Source organism: Tympanuchus pallidicinctus, unplaced genomic scaffold (genome assembly GCF_026119805.1).
Source record: "Tympanuchus pallidicinctus isolate F22 unplaced genomic scaffold, pur_lepc_1.0 scaffold15, whole genome shotgun sequence".
Classification (NCBI taxonomy): Eukaryota; Metazoa; Chordata; class Aves; order Galliformes; family Phasianidae; genus Tympanuchus; species Tympanuchus pallidicinctus.
Window position 1 is genome coordinate 13,029,856 of NW_026294669.1, and position 16,781 is coordinate 13,046,636.

General features: G+C 38.6%; 1 long non-coding RNA gene across 1 annotated transcript; it reads right to left on the reverse strand.

The window, feature by feature from the left end:
• Nucleotides 1-426: 426 nt before the first annotated feature.
• Nucleotides 427-13,630, reverse strand: LOC128076840 (uncharacterized). Its single transcript, XR_008204675.1, has 2 exons — nt 13,548-13,630; nt 427-992 (listed from the first exon to the last, which is right to left on the reverse strand). It is a non-coding gene; the product is annotated as an uncharacterized LOC128076840 (long non-coding RNA).
• Nucleotides 13,631-16,781: the final 3,151 nt, after the last annotated feature.

A 16,781-nucleotide genomic window follows, 5' to 3' on the forward strand; every position in this document is an offset into this window, starting at 1 on the left:
ACTGTCATCATCTAAAATATGGTTTTATCAGGCAGCTGAAAAAAAACAAAACAAAAAAAAAAAAGGTCATTTTTCAGTTAATTGATGCAAGCAAGTAGCTCACCAAAAATGATAAAACAACAGATAGTCTTAAATAGAGAACTATTGTTCTAGAAACAGTAATCATAAAATTCTTCCAAGATTACATTTTTCATTAAGAATTATGACACAGAAATAGGAGTGTTCTAATCAAGCTGAAAGGTTTTGTTAATAAAGGATGATCAGAATAGCAGACAGGAAGAACTGAGTAACATTGAGAGGTCTAGCAGAACTGGGATAAAACTTCTTTGTTTAAACTCCAAAGTAATATTTTTAGAGGCTACAGGCCATGATTCTGCCTATTTTCTGTCATTCCCAGTTCCAAAGCTCATGAGTGGTGGACAAGACTGAACTACCTCAGACACAAATTGGTTTTATTGTGGACAAGAAGATATTAAAAAGCATTTAGTAGTGAGTAGGTATGCACATGTTCCACAAACTTCTTGTTCTGTATATTTGCTTTTCTGAACAGGACAAGGCTTTCATACAAATATATATATGAAAGCCAGTATTCCCATCTTCACCTTCATGAAACACATGCCAGTAACAACTATGAATATCAAAATACACTACACATTCCTATAGACACACACCTCAATACATATAAAATAACCATGACACTGGGGGAAAGATCTTTTCCCCGGGATTTTATACTTCATAGAGGCTACAGGATGAGTCCTGAAAGCCTTATTTATGTCACTTGATGAGGAGTCCAAATGTTCAGTGCTTGCCAGGAATGCTCTTTTGCAAATAGATCGAGCCTTCACATTGTGACTTTCTGAACTCTTTTGTGTTTCTTTTCAGTTTCCTTTGAAGAGCAATTTGCATCGCAGGCAGCACTGGGAAGCTGAGAATTCACAGATCCCACAGATTTTATGTTAGTTTGCTTGGGAAGACGATGGAGCAAAAATTGCCTAAAAAAAAAATATAAGCAAGCACCTTCACATGAATAAATATTAATAGCAAAGTTTCGCACTTATAGAGCAGCTTCCATCTGGAGGTCCTGTCTGGCTTCATAAATATTAACAACCCAGTTCTGTCAAAATCTATCAGAACATTTCCACTAGGATTTCTTGAAAATGTGTCTTGGGGTTATTTTTTTTTTTTTAATAATTGTTTTTAATGCCTCCTTCTGCATCGCAGCAAACATTCTCTTCTGGATCTCTCCTGTGCTCTGAACAGGCTTCCATTTGAACTCCTTGATCATAGAATCATTTGAGTCAGAAGAGATCCTTAAAGGCCACCTGGTCCAACTCCCCTGCAATGAACAGGACACTGACAGCTTTACCAGGCTTCTCAGAGCCACATCCAACCTGACCTTTAACATCTCCAGGAACAGGACATCCACCACTTGTCTGAGCAACCTGTTCCAGCCTGTTCTTGGAGCTTAATTAGTCCTGCAGTGACTCTTTTCAAGAAATGTTGACTCCTTACGTTTGCTTGTCCCCTACTGTACAAGCCTTAAGGGAGACATGATCAGAAAAATTTCAAGAGAACAAGCATGTTTGCATCACTAGGAAGTTAATGGCATTCCTTAAAGCAGGATTCAACATATTTCTCTCATTTAACAAACCTTTCTCCTTGTTAACAATTTCCCTGCCTCCAAGAGTCCCATGCGTTAAAAAAGAGCTCTGGACAGAAATAATGTTAATGTGAATATAAAGCAGACCCTTGTGGAAAGAGTGCTAAAGAGGCAGTAGGTGAGATAACAAATGGCATCATATGTATCAAATTTGTGTTTTTTTTTCCATAAGTTTACCCCATGGCAGTGCTTCTGTGAAGATTCTCTATACTGCAAGATGGTTGGATGAAGAGCCACATTGGAGGCAGAGCTGCTGCTCCTTGTGACAGAGGTGACACTTGGATTGTGAAGCAGCAGTCTGGAGTTACTTCACTATGAAGCCAAATAAAATTTGTTTTCCCATTAGGACACTTGTTGCTTGCTCACGAGGGTTTTTTGCTTATTTTACTATCTACTGCCATTTTTTCCCTTCCTCAAGTGTTAATTCACTGAATAGTTTCTCTCACAGTAGCATAATTCTTTATCCAGTTATCCACAATCTGGATTTCTGTTGTGGAAGAATTTCCTTTACAGCAAAGTTTACATTCGCATAGCAATTGGACAGATCATACAATACAAAAAGGCATTACAACAGAGGTGTGATGACAGAAGGACTAGCACAATAGAAAGATGCTATAAAAGAAGATTATTCACCCATATCAGAAGATTCCAAGTTTGTAGGGGAAAGCTTCACCAAGGAGGGACCTCCAGAAAGAGAACCCTCCCCAGTGGCAGTCAACCCTTAAATGAGATCTAGAAAAATGCAGCCGTGCTCCACCCCTTCCAGTCACACAGCTGAATTGCCTTCACCTGTGCTCCAAGTGCTGATGGAGTCCTTTCCCCAGGTGCTCAATTAGTAGTTCAGGCCATGACTCTACAATTCCCATACAATCCATAAAACTGTGAGATACTGCTGAACATTCTTCTGCTTTTGCAGCATTTCCAGTGCATTTAATAATATTTAAAGAATATTTGGTATTTTAAAGCATGAAAAAAATTGCTTATTTTACAGAATAAAATAAATATTTGATGTTTTATGTGCACAAGGAAAATTGTTTTCCATTCTCCCACTTCCTACCTCTGCCAATGACAAAACATGTTCAGGTAAGGAGTTCATAAGATGTTTTGGCAGATATTTTGGAAAAGAAAAGTAGAGAGAAGGAGCATAGTTTTTATGAAAGCCAAACAAATCATGACTCATGCATTCAGACACAAATGTGATTCCATGCTGATTTTTAAAAACCACATACAAAACAGCACTGAAGCGGTCTGATTCATCATGCTTTTAAAGCAGAGAACTTCAAATAAATTTAATAGAAGCATTTTTTAAAAATCCATTCAGCTTTACAAAATAGAAAATGTTAATGCTGTCTGCAAGGAATCCAAGCCTACGACACATATCAAAAGCCAAAATCCTTACTAATAGGGAGAGAGTGGGAGGATCTTTTCAGGTGCCTTACCCTTAGTGTTTTGTGTTATGATTTTGTCCTGAATAAACTGTTTTATAATTGAGCAGATGAAGTAAGTTGCCTTCAAATTATATTATGAATGAATTGCAAATAGCAAGATCTTCACAGCTTGAAGAAGAAATGTTACGTTCAGCTTTTTTATTCTGGTATTTAAAAGCCCTGAACAACAAGTACATGATGTAAACATCACAGCATCTTTGTTTACTTAGAAAAGTTGCATCCCACTCCATAAGAGACAAGGAGTCAGTCCCTACCACAGACATCAGAAATCTAGGGTCATAGACAACATGGCTCAACCAACAATCAGTATGCCCTTTCTGCTGTCTAAGACAGCAGAACATTGATTCACACAAGAGAGTAGTAAGAGCAAGAAGTCACTGCTCATAGCCCAGCCATCAGCTGCCAGGCACTAACAACATTCGATTCCTAACCGACCCATCTAATTTCTTAGATGAATTAGCACCCTGTGACTATTCTGTGAGCTAGACAGTCATGCCTTACAATTCCACTTGGAAATATGAATTGCTTTAAAAAAAAATAAACTTCCTTGATTGCTTAGAATTTGACCTCTGACAGTGATAACGTGAAAAGAAACAGTGCTACATGAAAGTAAACACCCTATACCTTCTGATATGCAATTCACTGCTTAAAATTTCGCTGTATTACATCACAAAACCTACTTCATTTATCTTTCTGCTCCCGGGAAAACATACCCCTTACTCTTCCCAGATGGCCCGGTGATTTGGTAGGAATTTCTCCACAAGAATTGGTTTGATTTTTGTTGTTGTTGTTGTTTTGTTTTACTTTTTCTTTTGGTGCAAAATAATAAAAACAAAGCAGCTAAACAACATTCATACACCAGGACTTCTCTCCTCCAAGCTAAACAAGCTCAGCTTCCTCACCTGTCTTTGCAGGATGTGCTCCAGCTCTTTGTGGCCCTCCTCTGGACTAGCTCCAACAGCCCCACATCCTTCCTGTACTGGGGCTGCAGGCTTGGACATAATACTTCAGATGGGGCCTCATGAGGGCAGACTAGACTTGCGAAACCCCTCCTTCTGGCTGGGGATTAACAGTAGGTTTTCTTGTTTATTTAAGACAGAAAACGCTCCCAAGGAAAGGAAAAAGTGAAAGAGAAGCATCCAAGATCAAGCCTTTGCTGGAATGCTTTTTCCTTCCTGTAAGACAGTCCCCTGAGAGCAGGACTCGTGGGTGTGAGACAAATGACATCCCCTTCCTGCAGTGTGTTTACACAGGATTCACTCAGCCACATGGGCATCTAAAATAATACATCTTCTCACAATCTTTCTCAGTGCACCCACCCCATCCCTACCTAAGTGCTTAGACACACATTGAAGGCCAACTGAAAATCTCCCAGGTAAGACAGAGGCAAGTTCATCTTGCCAAGAGATGCAAATGCTACAACCTTGGAGACACTCAAGGTCAGGCTGGATGGAGCTTTGTGCACCTGATCAAGTTTTAGGTGCCTCTTTTTATTGCAGAGGAGTTAGACCAGTTGGCCTTCAAGGGCTCATTCCAACTCAAAACATTCTAAGATCTTTCTGCTTCTGGCCTTTTAGTTCCTGAGAGATATCTTGTGCTGCAGTGCTGTATCAGGGGAATACACTCTTCCCAGGGCTCTTTTGATTCAAGAGGGGTAGCTGAGTGCTTAAGCCATCTCTTTCCCTGCTGGTGACCAGATCACCTGTTCTTAATGCTGCTTAAAGATATTCATCTCTAGCACAAATCTGTCTTATCTTTCTCCCATAAAAGAGACTGTCTGATATGCACCTGGGAGCACTGGAGATGAATGCATGTTTATCTCCTGCCACTTTCAGGATGCCTTATTGCAGAGATAGGGAGAAGGATGCTAGATGTGTTGCTTCCACTTGTGAAGAAAAGTCTAGACCCTAGGAATTGCTAAGCAACTTTACATGAGAAAAAAGACACCTTGGGGTGGAGGGGAGTAAAAAAAAAAAAAGTAAAAAAAAAAATTGTTCCACAAAGGATGATAAGAACACAAGAAAGAAAAGAAATAAAAGAAATACATCTGTATGAAAAGGAAATGGGCAAAACAGATACAAAGGGCAATTGGGCAATGGGGAGAGCTAATGAAGCAGCTAGGCATGAAGGGAATGGAAGAACCACTTTCTAGAGAAGCAGCACAGGTCTGAATTCTGTAGGCCACATTATTTCTGAAGGGAAAAGAAAAGTTATTCTCTCCTTTCCAAACAGCAAACAAAACAAAACACACACCATGCCATCCTCTCATGACACCTTGCAATAGAAAACCGTATGGGACTGCAGGCTGCTGTTCCACGGGGGAAGAATTTGAGGTTGCAAAGTGCTAAGGGTGTTTCTGGCTGTCTGCCTAAGCTGCCCTGCTCTGCATGCACACAAATTTCTTCCTGGAAATCTGGACTATGTGGTAGCTGTTGAATTATATCCTGCCTCCAGCAATGCAAAGATCCTCCCAGTGAAATTCAAGAGGATGGAGCCAATGCAGGTGTTAGTACTGCCAGGACATCACCCTGACCTTGTGGTTCCCTCCTTCCCTTTCCCATCAAAATGATTCCAACTGCTGTTATTGTTTTCATTTTGGGTTCTTTGTATTTGGACTGTGATAGAAATTAGGTCTCCCAGTTCCACTACAAGGAAAAGGGGAGTTATTACAGATTTTACATGTTACATAATGAATCAAAAAGAGAACAGAAATAAAGAACATAACAATATTTCCCTGCCCTAAGACAGCCAGGCCTCTTTCCCAGGGCTTTTTTGTTATCCTTCTACATTGGATGCATTGTTTTCCTTACAAATCTCTCACAGCAAACACCGATGCCACTGCTCCTACTGACACAGATAAATTTCTGAAAATAAATGTTAATACAATCTACTTCACACTCCAGAAAGAGGCTTTCATTTTGACAGTATGGAAGAGTATATTTCCAGTTTTACCCACCAAAGCCCAGAACAAACACAAGTTACAGACTGGAAAGAAAACCACTTCTAAATTAAAACTTCAAAATTCCCTACATAAATAGTTAAAATACAAGTTTCTTTATCATCATTATTATTATTACTTAGTAGATATACAAGGGATCTAATATGCCACCCAGCCTTGCAGTTTTGAAGTCCAAACTAATTAGCCAAGTAGAATTAACTAATTCCTTTGATACTTCCCAGTTTTAAAGTTTTTGTTTTAATTTTTATTGTTGTTTTTAACCTTCAGACTGATATCTGGGAGAAATAATTACTTTTCAACAAAGTGAAATATGCTCACCCTGGAAAAAGGTATTTTTTCCTCTTTCTAGAAGATTTAGACTGTCTCTTCACATCGCCATTTTTCCTATTAGTGTCTTTTTCATTCTCTACCGGTTCAGATGCTGAAAATATAAACTTTAGCTCAGGCCCAAATTAGGGCAAGGCAATAAAAACAATTAGAACTGATGGAAAGGGCCTAATCCACTATTTCTTTCTTTTAATGTTTCATCACAGATCACGTTCACTATAACAATGATCATTCACTTGGAAGCCCCTGAATTCTCTCAGCAGCTTCACGTTTTCTGCATGAGTGTGTAAGAACTTATACACCATGGTTTATACAAAGCCTCGTTAACTATCAGACAACTTTCTACACTTTACTAGTGATATTCTTATTTCCCATGAAACCATAAACCTAAAATGACTTGCTCAGCTATTATAAGCCTCCAGCTATCTAAACTAGCTGTGTTATGATGCTATCTACCAATTCCTTACCCTCTGTTTGTGCTTTTGCTTTTTCATTCTAATGTCTCATCCTTTCTACTGTTGTATTATCCCAGATTCTTTCCAACCATGTCTCCAACACACCAGAATTAGTTTGAATTTTTACCTTCCCCACTGTCTTTGCAATTCTCTGCCCAGTTAAACTCTACAGTTTTAATTTACTCTTTCTATTGCATCTGGCAAGTTACTAAAGAAAATGTTAAAAGAAAGAAATTCAGGCTACAATCCTGCAGACTTGTATACAAAACATTGTTTTCATACTGAACCACCAGTAACTGCTTTTTCACAGAAGCTGGTGAAATTGGACATCTATTCATTACATTAGCCTCCTTCCATCAGTTTGTTATTGTCTCAGTAAGCCCCTATGTATCCCTTTCCTAATAGCATCAGAAATACCAAATCATTATGCAAAATGTCCTCCAAGGTCTGAATGGCCAGTGTTCCTCAGTGCCTGCCCACAAGTCTGCTAGACCAAGTTACATCTGCTTCTTTACTTCCCTGAAAAACTAACAAATTACCACTTGCTTCTTGTTTTTTTTTTTTCTTTTCCTGGGGCCTGGGTAAACATATCTTTCAATTAAAGACCACAAATAGCTTCCTAGTATTGTCCCATCAATGATGAATCTACTCCTTTCCTTCTTCCTGGATATATAAAAATGTTTGTCCAGCCATGTCATACTGCCTGCTTTGTTATTCACATGCTGAAGGAACACCAATCAAAACAAATCCTTGCCCAGATAAATTAATAAAACTTTGCAGAGTAAAGAACTGAAGTCCAGACTATCCAAAGACACTTAACGCAGTAAAATCCTTTTTTAATTATGTGTCAACCACTGTTGTTTTATTATACCTAATATACTTGTGAGTCTATACTCAAGAATCCTATAACATTTCAAGACCACATTCAGACTGCGTACTGCAGCATCTAATGTAGATTTAATCTCTATTATCATCTCTATTGCCAGGAACCAATAGGCAATATAGGCACAGATGGTGAGACCTATGGTGAAATTCACAATACCCAATATGTAAACTCTTCAGGGTTTGTATCCACATCTGAAGTAGATAGTCTAGACCCCCCTGTATGAAAAGCGGACAAAACTAGGAATTTGTGGTTTCTCACTGCCTAACCATGTTTAAAAAGAATTAGAATAATCATGGACTGGAAACATTTATGACTAAGGGAAAGCAATGCAAGTGATCAGTGTATTCAGTATATTCATCAATTTTACACGTTAAAATTTATAAAAGTGGAACCTCAGCTCAAAGCTGACATCTCACAAAATGCACAGAAAAGTCCAATTTGTGCTCAAATGATCATCATGCTCTGTCCTTTCTTTTCTGACCTGATTGGAATCAGTATAAGGCAGCTGTGAAAACACACAGGCCTTGGAAGCATCACCATTCCCCAGGAACTGAGGACTGTATTAAGGGCTCAAACTTCTTCCTTTTGTGCTAAATATCAAAAGGTGTAAGACTGATGAACAGAGAGACTGTTGTAGTTCATGTCTAGCTTTTCTTCTAGAAGCAGCCTTTTGATTTCTCAACTTGAGTGGAAGTGATACATTACCAGGAAAGTGAAGGCATTTATTAGGCAAGCAGACATCTTTGAGAAAGCATCACTTGAAAGAAGCCTGATTCACAGCTTTGAAGGCATTATATAGGATCCTTTGAAGTGTGGAGCAATGGACGTGTCTTACACAGATTTCAGCAGAATCTTTGATACATCATCATGAGTAAGCAAGTTGTGAACAAGATCAGTGAAGGCAGGGAAAGGGACCAGGGGTTTAGTTTGCAAAAATCCAAAGATATAACATCTAAGCATAGCAGGTACCCAGAAACCAGTGCTCATAAATACAGCAGGAGGATCTAGCAGAAGCAAGAAGCCTGTTGCCCATTTACCCACGCTTTTTTTTTTTTAAGCTTAAATTCTAATTATGATTAATGGCAGGTGTTTAGAAAAGACAAGATTTGCTTGGGATATGCAGGACCAGACCCTCCATTTGGAGGAATCAAGTTTAAGCATATTAGTTGAAAGAATTAAAATACCAGATAACTATAAATGGGACTCATAGCTAAGTAACAAAATGTTCATCAAGAGATCTCCCATGTTTCAGAAAGCATATAGCAACACATCAGGAGAAAGGAAGCAAAGCAGTCAAACCCTCAACTAAGACAAACTCCTTTGTTTCTTTTAAAACTAAGTAGAGGTTTTGCAAGAGCAGGAGAAGCAGTGGAACTGGTGAGGATCTGAACAAGCAACACCATAAGTACATTCTACTCAATATTTTTCTTTACATAGATGTATAGAACTATCATCACACAACACAAAGCCAAGCCTCAGTAACAAACAGCGATAGCTGAATGGATAGAGGAATAACTTGCTTATGGTCTGAAATTGAGAAAGCCTCCAAAAAACTCAAGAGAATAAACACATCGAACTTAGGAAGCTAGTTAATTTCACTACAGTTTCAGATACCTTCAGGGAAAAAGCAGTTCTTTAGAGTGACCCAGTTGGTTTTTCTCTGTGAATCCACTTTCCTCCTGTCACAAAAACATACCACTACTGCATACCACAAAGATCTACTTTCTTTAAATTTTGTCTGTTTTATTAGGAAAAAAATAGATGGCTTCCCATTTCCAAGGATAGCCAGAAGGCAGGCAGCAAGTACACTGCTTGCTTCACCTCACCAAGTGCTTTACACATTAGGAAATCCAGGATAAGCAGAAAGCTTCAGCAGTCCTTTCATTCTGGGACAATTTTGCATTGCTCCAGACCATCAAATGGTTGTATATTCTACCCGCATTAAAGGGTGCTAAGCAGAGACTTCAGCTTTTGTAAGTTTTAATAACTCTCTATTAACATGTTGCTCAGCTACTACAGTCATTACTATGACTGACTTGCAGTTGACTAGATGAGATAAGGGCAGACAGAATCCATTCAGTCTTCAGCACTTATAGAGGTAGAACTGTATACTACATGTTGAGGATGCTGTTTCCTTTTCCAGATTCTAGACTACGGCACTATAAGAACAAGTCTTCCAGAATTTGAGCTTGGTCCCACTGTGAATATGATGTATATGGAACCAAGGTTTTCTGAAGAACAGGAAGAACTGAGGTGACTGATCCACATAGGCAATTAACCTTGTACTTGCATAAACTGTCTTAATTTGTGCAAGAGTTATGAACCATCTTACTATTGTATCAGCAGACCTCACAGACACGTGAATTTTTGCCATATTTAAAAACAGCGTTACACCAAATATTTTTGGTGATTGAGGTATTGTTACTTGTTTGCTTTTGTCTACAGATATATCTGCACATACAAGAATGACATTATTTTCTAATTGCTTGGCATAGAACTAATACTCAACAGTTTTAAAACCATGAAAAATATTTATCATAGGAAAAGGAGGAATCCATAACATTTAAGAAGGCAAATTATGATGCAAGAATTTGCCAAGACACTTTTTATTAGTACACTTAAATAAGGAAGGCCATAACTGTAGATCAAGAACTATTACAGGATCCTCTACATGAAGGAAGAATAAAATATCTGCGCTGACCTTGACAAAGCAATATTTCTCTTGTGATGGCATCCACCATCAGCTGCCTTGTGAGGTAATACGAAGATTCATCATTGATGAATCATTCATTGGTTTGGAAGTCACCTCTCTACCAAAGCATTGACAATAGGAGTTCATCCATATTCCTCTCCATCTTTCTCATTGTCTCCCAAGAAGTTATTTCCCTGCTAGCAAGATGCATAAATACATCTGAGACATTTGAAGTCTAATGGTAAATCTGTACTGGCACAGCATTAGAAAGAAAAATTTTCCAAGAGAGCATCAATTGATCCTAGAGCCTGCAACTCCATTCTAGGACACACAGTGCTACTTCGCCACAAGCTCCTTTCAGAACCTTCAGTAGATCTGTAGATTATATAATCTGAACCGAGTTAACATAGTAACAGGCTCTCTCAGCTTTCAAAGCAGATGCCTCATAAGCATCATCCAGACATTAGAAAACCTGATCCTGAAAGACTGATAGGAACTTCACATAAGATAAAATGAGATAAAATGTATCTATTGAGATAAACGTTTCTAGGAATGTTTGCTTGAACTGACAACAATTACCAAGATAGACCAGAGAGTATCAGCTACAAAAGGAAGGAGCAAAAACTTATGTTTTACACTGCTTGACAGAGCAGAGAGACTGTATTTCTCACTGTGAAAAGCTATTTGAGACAAGGAGTTAGCCCAGCTCATGAGCATCCATAATATTTGGCTCCCAGGAATCTAGAAAAGCTGGCTTGATTACATTATTAAACATTGCCTTTGTAATTCAGGTACTCAAACTTAGCTCAAAAGAAGCCTCGTGTGATCTCTTTCATGTGGTTTAGAAAATGCCTACTCTGTGTGTGACATGCAAAGATAGTTTACTTAGTAGATATACATCCAGAAGCAACACGGCTATGTAAGAACAGAACTTTGCCAGGGATGCTTTCCTTTCTAGCAGAGAACAGCACACCCACCCTGCTTCCTGACACTGTGAACAGCAGAGTACATTCAGAGGTAGCTTGGTTTACTTTACTGCATCCCCACTGTGGACAGAATAGTCATCATCTTCATTTTTCCTTTGTTTGATTCTAAAACAATGGAGAATACACCCCCCCACACTCCTTTTGCTTCCTTACTTCATTGTGCAACATTATCTAATTTCCTATTGTTATTAGAACTACTACTACCACCTTTTATCTTTTACTTAACCACATGATTAACTCCTACTTCTCACTGTCACACACCTAACCATCCTAGACTTGTTTACCATATATTCTGTTAGCTTTTACCATTAATGCCACATCCTTTCCAAAGCATTTGAGGAAAGTAACACCAAGGCAGTTTCTGTTCGTAGAATTTATTTGTCCCATCAAGGAAAAAGAGGCTACATCACAAGGAACATGTCACGTTGTACAGAGGACACAAAACTCTTTAGAAACTGTAAGTGCAGGTGTGAGAGAGCTGTGGCATCACACTAATGTTTGCAGCAGGTTATCAGAGAAAGTCTGTAGTGAATGACTCTACAGCAGAAAACTTTGATGACTTGGGTTCATGCTGAGAAAAGTAGTTGTACTGAAGTCATGGAATAAAGTAGAAAACAATTTATCTTCCCACTTAGTTACTCTCTCTGAGCAAAGAGCTCTGGGTCAGGATCTCTTATTTCCAGCTGAGCCCTATCATTTTACATCAGCAAAGAATCTGGCCTTCTCTTTTAAGAGAGAAAAACATGAATCATGTTGCATACACTTAATGAGAAATCCGGAGTTACCATGCTCTTTTAAGTTCACAGGACCAAGCACAAATGCAACAGACTTATTCTTTTATGGTGGGATAATGGAAAATTGGCTGCACCTCAGTAATGTAGGCCCAGAAGTAACAAAGTAAAAGGACTAATCATCCAAACTAACAATGAGTATTGTACAAATACAGGAAATAAAAATCTCTATAGGCAAAAGAGTTAATGCTCTGCTTGATATTATAATCTATCTTTCTCTTCTGGTAGAAGGTTTACCAGACCTGATATATCAGCTGCTGTCTCTGATACACATCCACTGCCTCCGTATGTGCTTCATGTGTATGCTTGCATATCACTCTGCAGTCAGCCAGCAGCTTTAAAATACCACACTGATAGCTCACATGATGACATGCCTCATCCTGTGCTCATGAAACTTAATTTCTAGGTCTCAAGTCTACATACATACACGCAACAGCAGAATCAAAGAGGCAGTTTACAGTGACTACTGGGCTAGCAACTGTTTCTTGGGCCATTTTATAACAGCAAACTCTGGAGTGAGCTAATACAGATGGTTTCATCAGCATGTAGCCTCTAGGAACGGAAGAGATATCACAATCATGTAATCAGATACTGTGTGCTTTACAGGCCACAAATTTTCATCAGCTGATTCAGAGATTAATATCTTCGAGGCCACTCAAATCACAGGATGATACCAGCTAATAACTTGCTTTATTTTTTTTTTTTTTCCCCAGCAAGGTATGTGGAATATTTAAATGGAAAAAAGTACTTATTCTCAATACTTTGTTCCAAACCTTACTTTAAAATTGTGGGGTTTTTTTCCCCTCATTTGCATTGTTATGAAGTAGATCCTCAACTCTTAGCTCTCAAAAAACTTTATTCCACTAGATTCAAAGCCCACTATATTACACTCACAGAGATATACTCACAAGCAATAATCATATTACCTCTTGACTTTCTTTTTACTAAGCCAAGCAGATGCATTTCTGCAGCAAGGTCTTAGTCACATATGAATCATAAACCTATTGCACTTCAATATATACCTATTCCTTGCTGTCAAAAAGGAAAGGAAGAGCTCTGCCACTGAACTTCTTGAATCTGCAGTTGGAATTCACCCAGTTCACAAAACCCTTTGAGGCCATCCTTCAAGTCAAACAAGACTCATAGCTACAAGTAGGAGAAGTAGGAGCTGTGGAAAGTAGAGGCCTATGCTCATTACATACAGTAAACCATGTAACACACAGTTTGTTTCACTCTGTGTGTGAAGCTTTGTTGCTGCACTAGGGAGAACCAACACCACAAATGCTAAATTTTTGTTGTTTTGTACTGTGAGGTATGTTACAGTACTGTGAGCAGACTGTTACCTTTGAAGTTATCATGTTATATATGATAGTCCCATTCAGTTTCCCATCAAGAACTAAACAGTGCCAGAGGATCAAGCTTCTCATACTCTTCATTGCAGGAAAAAAAAAAAACTGTTTCATGGGGCATAAAGGAAACTGAGCATATAGTGCTCAGGAGGCTTTCAGAAAACATTCAAAAAAATAACAAGCTGGAAAGAGGTCAGTGAAGCTTGTTTTACAAAATATTTGCAAGACAGCGGGAGTTAGTTTAGGACACTACAATTCCCAGAAGATGTGAGGTCAGCCATTGATGTCTTTTTACAAAGATCTGTAAATGATAAGATTCTCATAGTACTTTTTAAAGTTTAGTTTCAAGAAGACACCTGCTCTTCCCAGGTGCTTCAGACAATAGAAAGATTAATGCACACTTCCATGTCAGACACCATTTTGTCAGACTGCCCCACTCCTGCCATCTGTCACACAGCAACAAAACATAACGGAATATTGTCAGGAAGTTCAACTTCTGCCATATCACAGAAATCTGCCTCTGATATTGCATGATAACTTAATAGAAGGCATTACTTTTGGAAAAACCGTCATACCTACATTTTTCTAATTAATATTTGAACTGTAGGATTCTTCCCCCCCAATGATAAAAAAAATTCAATATTTTCAACCTTTTCTATCAGCACATTAAAACCGTACTTCTATTCGTTTAAGGAATCCAAATAACTAAGCTCTCTGCCAGCAAACTATGAAATTCTGCCATATCAGCTCAGTAGCAGTATGGAGAATTGCTAGAAACAGTCCTTCCTCTACTATTAGAGTAAGCTCATGAATACTATTTATGAGTCACCCTTCCAAAACTTATAAGATACCAACCTAGTGCTGTTTAAAAAGCAGACTGTAAACACATGCATATACACACAGAAATATGCGTGTTATCAATGCATACATATTGTCCATAGTTATTCAATTTGCCACTAAATTCACTAGTAAGTCAATGGCAACTCTAGGGTTACATTGTTCTTACACATGAACAGCTAATTTATTACCAGGTGCAGCTAACTGGATACAATTGTTAACACATTCTGCATCAAGGCTGGAGTAACACTAGGGTAGTTGTACCACAGGACCAGTTAGAGATTAGAGATTAAGATTAGCTCATACTACACCTGGGCTAGCAGCAAAAGTAGTACCTGATAACAAACGAAATAGGAAACTGCCTTTTTTTTTTTTTTTCCAGACAAATTTTGAATTTCCCTAATTGAAATTTCTCATTTTGAATTTCTCAGGAGGACAAAACTTGTTAAGCAGTATCTTATGCTTAACCACATTGACTTCATATACAGAAAACATCAAGTACCTATCATTACCTATTCAGTGAGATCAGATACAAGGAAAATGCTACAATTGCCCATGCCAGCTAACTGCTGCTCTCAGGGTCACATCTCCATGGCTCTTGAACACCTCCAGGGACACTGACTCCACCACCTCCCTGTGCAGCCTGTGCCAGTGGTCAACCACTCTTTCGGAGGAGATATTTTTCCTCACACTCAACCTGAACCTCCCCTGGCACAACTTGAAGCCATTATCTTTTATCCTATTGCCATAACGCGATAAAAGAAGCCAACTCCTCACCTTGCCAAAACCTCTTTTCAGGGAGCTGCAGAGAGCAATAAGGTCTATCCTGAGCATCCAGACTGATGGAGCATCCAGACTCCAGACTGAACCATCCCAAATTCCTCAGTCACAGCCCACAAGACTTGTGCTCGAGGCCCTTTACAGCTCATTGCCCTTCTCATGACCTCAGGGCCTCAGTGTTTTTCTCGTACAGAGGAGTCCAACATTCAACATAGTTCTTAAAGCGTGGCCTATCCAAGGTCGAACACAGAGACAATCAAACTTTCGTAGATTGCACAGTAAAATATGTGATGAGATGTAAGGAGAAATTGCACTTAATTAAGGTTCCTATTTATTTTAATCCAGTTCTAGTGTTCTTTTAAAAAAAAAAAAGTTAGCTCTTCAAAGCTTCACAGCAAATTAACACTAAGATCACGTGCACATGCATGTGAAAGAGAAAACAAAACCCCATCGTTACTTAAGGAAACATTTAAGTATTCAGCAGCAGCCATTGTTGAAGCACAGACTTTGCTTCACATCATTGTGCAGAACAACACTAACGTTCTCATTTACAATTTACAGAAATTTTAAAAGGAACGTAACTAAGGCAATATTTTGATCTCAAGTTTCTCACGATCCAAAGACACCAAAGCAACGATTCTCACATGCACTAAGCAAATTCATTCCAATATTAATAGGGAGCCAAAGACACAATTCAAAATGACAATAAGATCACTGTAGCGTGTTTCAAGCTCAAAGCACTCAACAAGTACTAGAAAAAAAAAAAACCCAGGCTCTATCTAGCCTAACACACCAGGGCGTCAAGAACTTGCCTGAACTCCGTGCAGCTCCATCCACGCTGGCTCTCAGACGAAAAAACATTCACTGCTCCTTGCTCAATAACTTGTACTTTGCTGCAAGAAGCAGGTGCAGTACATCAACGGTTTCTGGGGCAAACAAAAGAAAGGGAGGCTCCCTCTCTTCTTATTGGACACAGCTGATTGCCTCACTGGGCCAGCTGTGATTGAACGTTATGTTACCTTAATCTCATGGTAAGTAACACATGTGCATGTAGGCATAAAGGTTTTTTTCCTTAGCATACATCACCTGGAAAATGAGGAAGAAGTGTTTCTACATTCTAACCATAAGCTTATTCCAGGGTTTTAGTCAGGATTCCAAAAAAAACTCATATCTGTTGATTTGTGAATTGTTTAGAATAAAATTAAAAGTAAAACAACAGTATCCATAGAGAAGTGAGCTGGGAGCTTGTAAACTCGTTTGTGATCATGAGGTATACCCTGCCTGTGGTAATCACTTGCAACTTTGGAAATGATTTGTGAGAGCCTATAGATTCATAAACACTGCAACTAGTGATTAGTGGGGAACACTGCCTAGAGGTGCTTGAGAGGAGCTGGATCTGCACTTTGTTCCTGAGCTACTGGTGTGATCCTACTAAACTCAATTAGGATTGTCAACTACATCTCCTAGTTATTTAATTAATCACTTAACAATGGAAGCAACTTGACTTAGTAAACATAAACATATTTATATTTCCTTAAGCAAGTTGCAGAATGAAAGAAAAAGATTATATGAGCTTGAGGTTGTGTAAAAATAAATAAAAATGAAATCGTG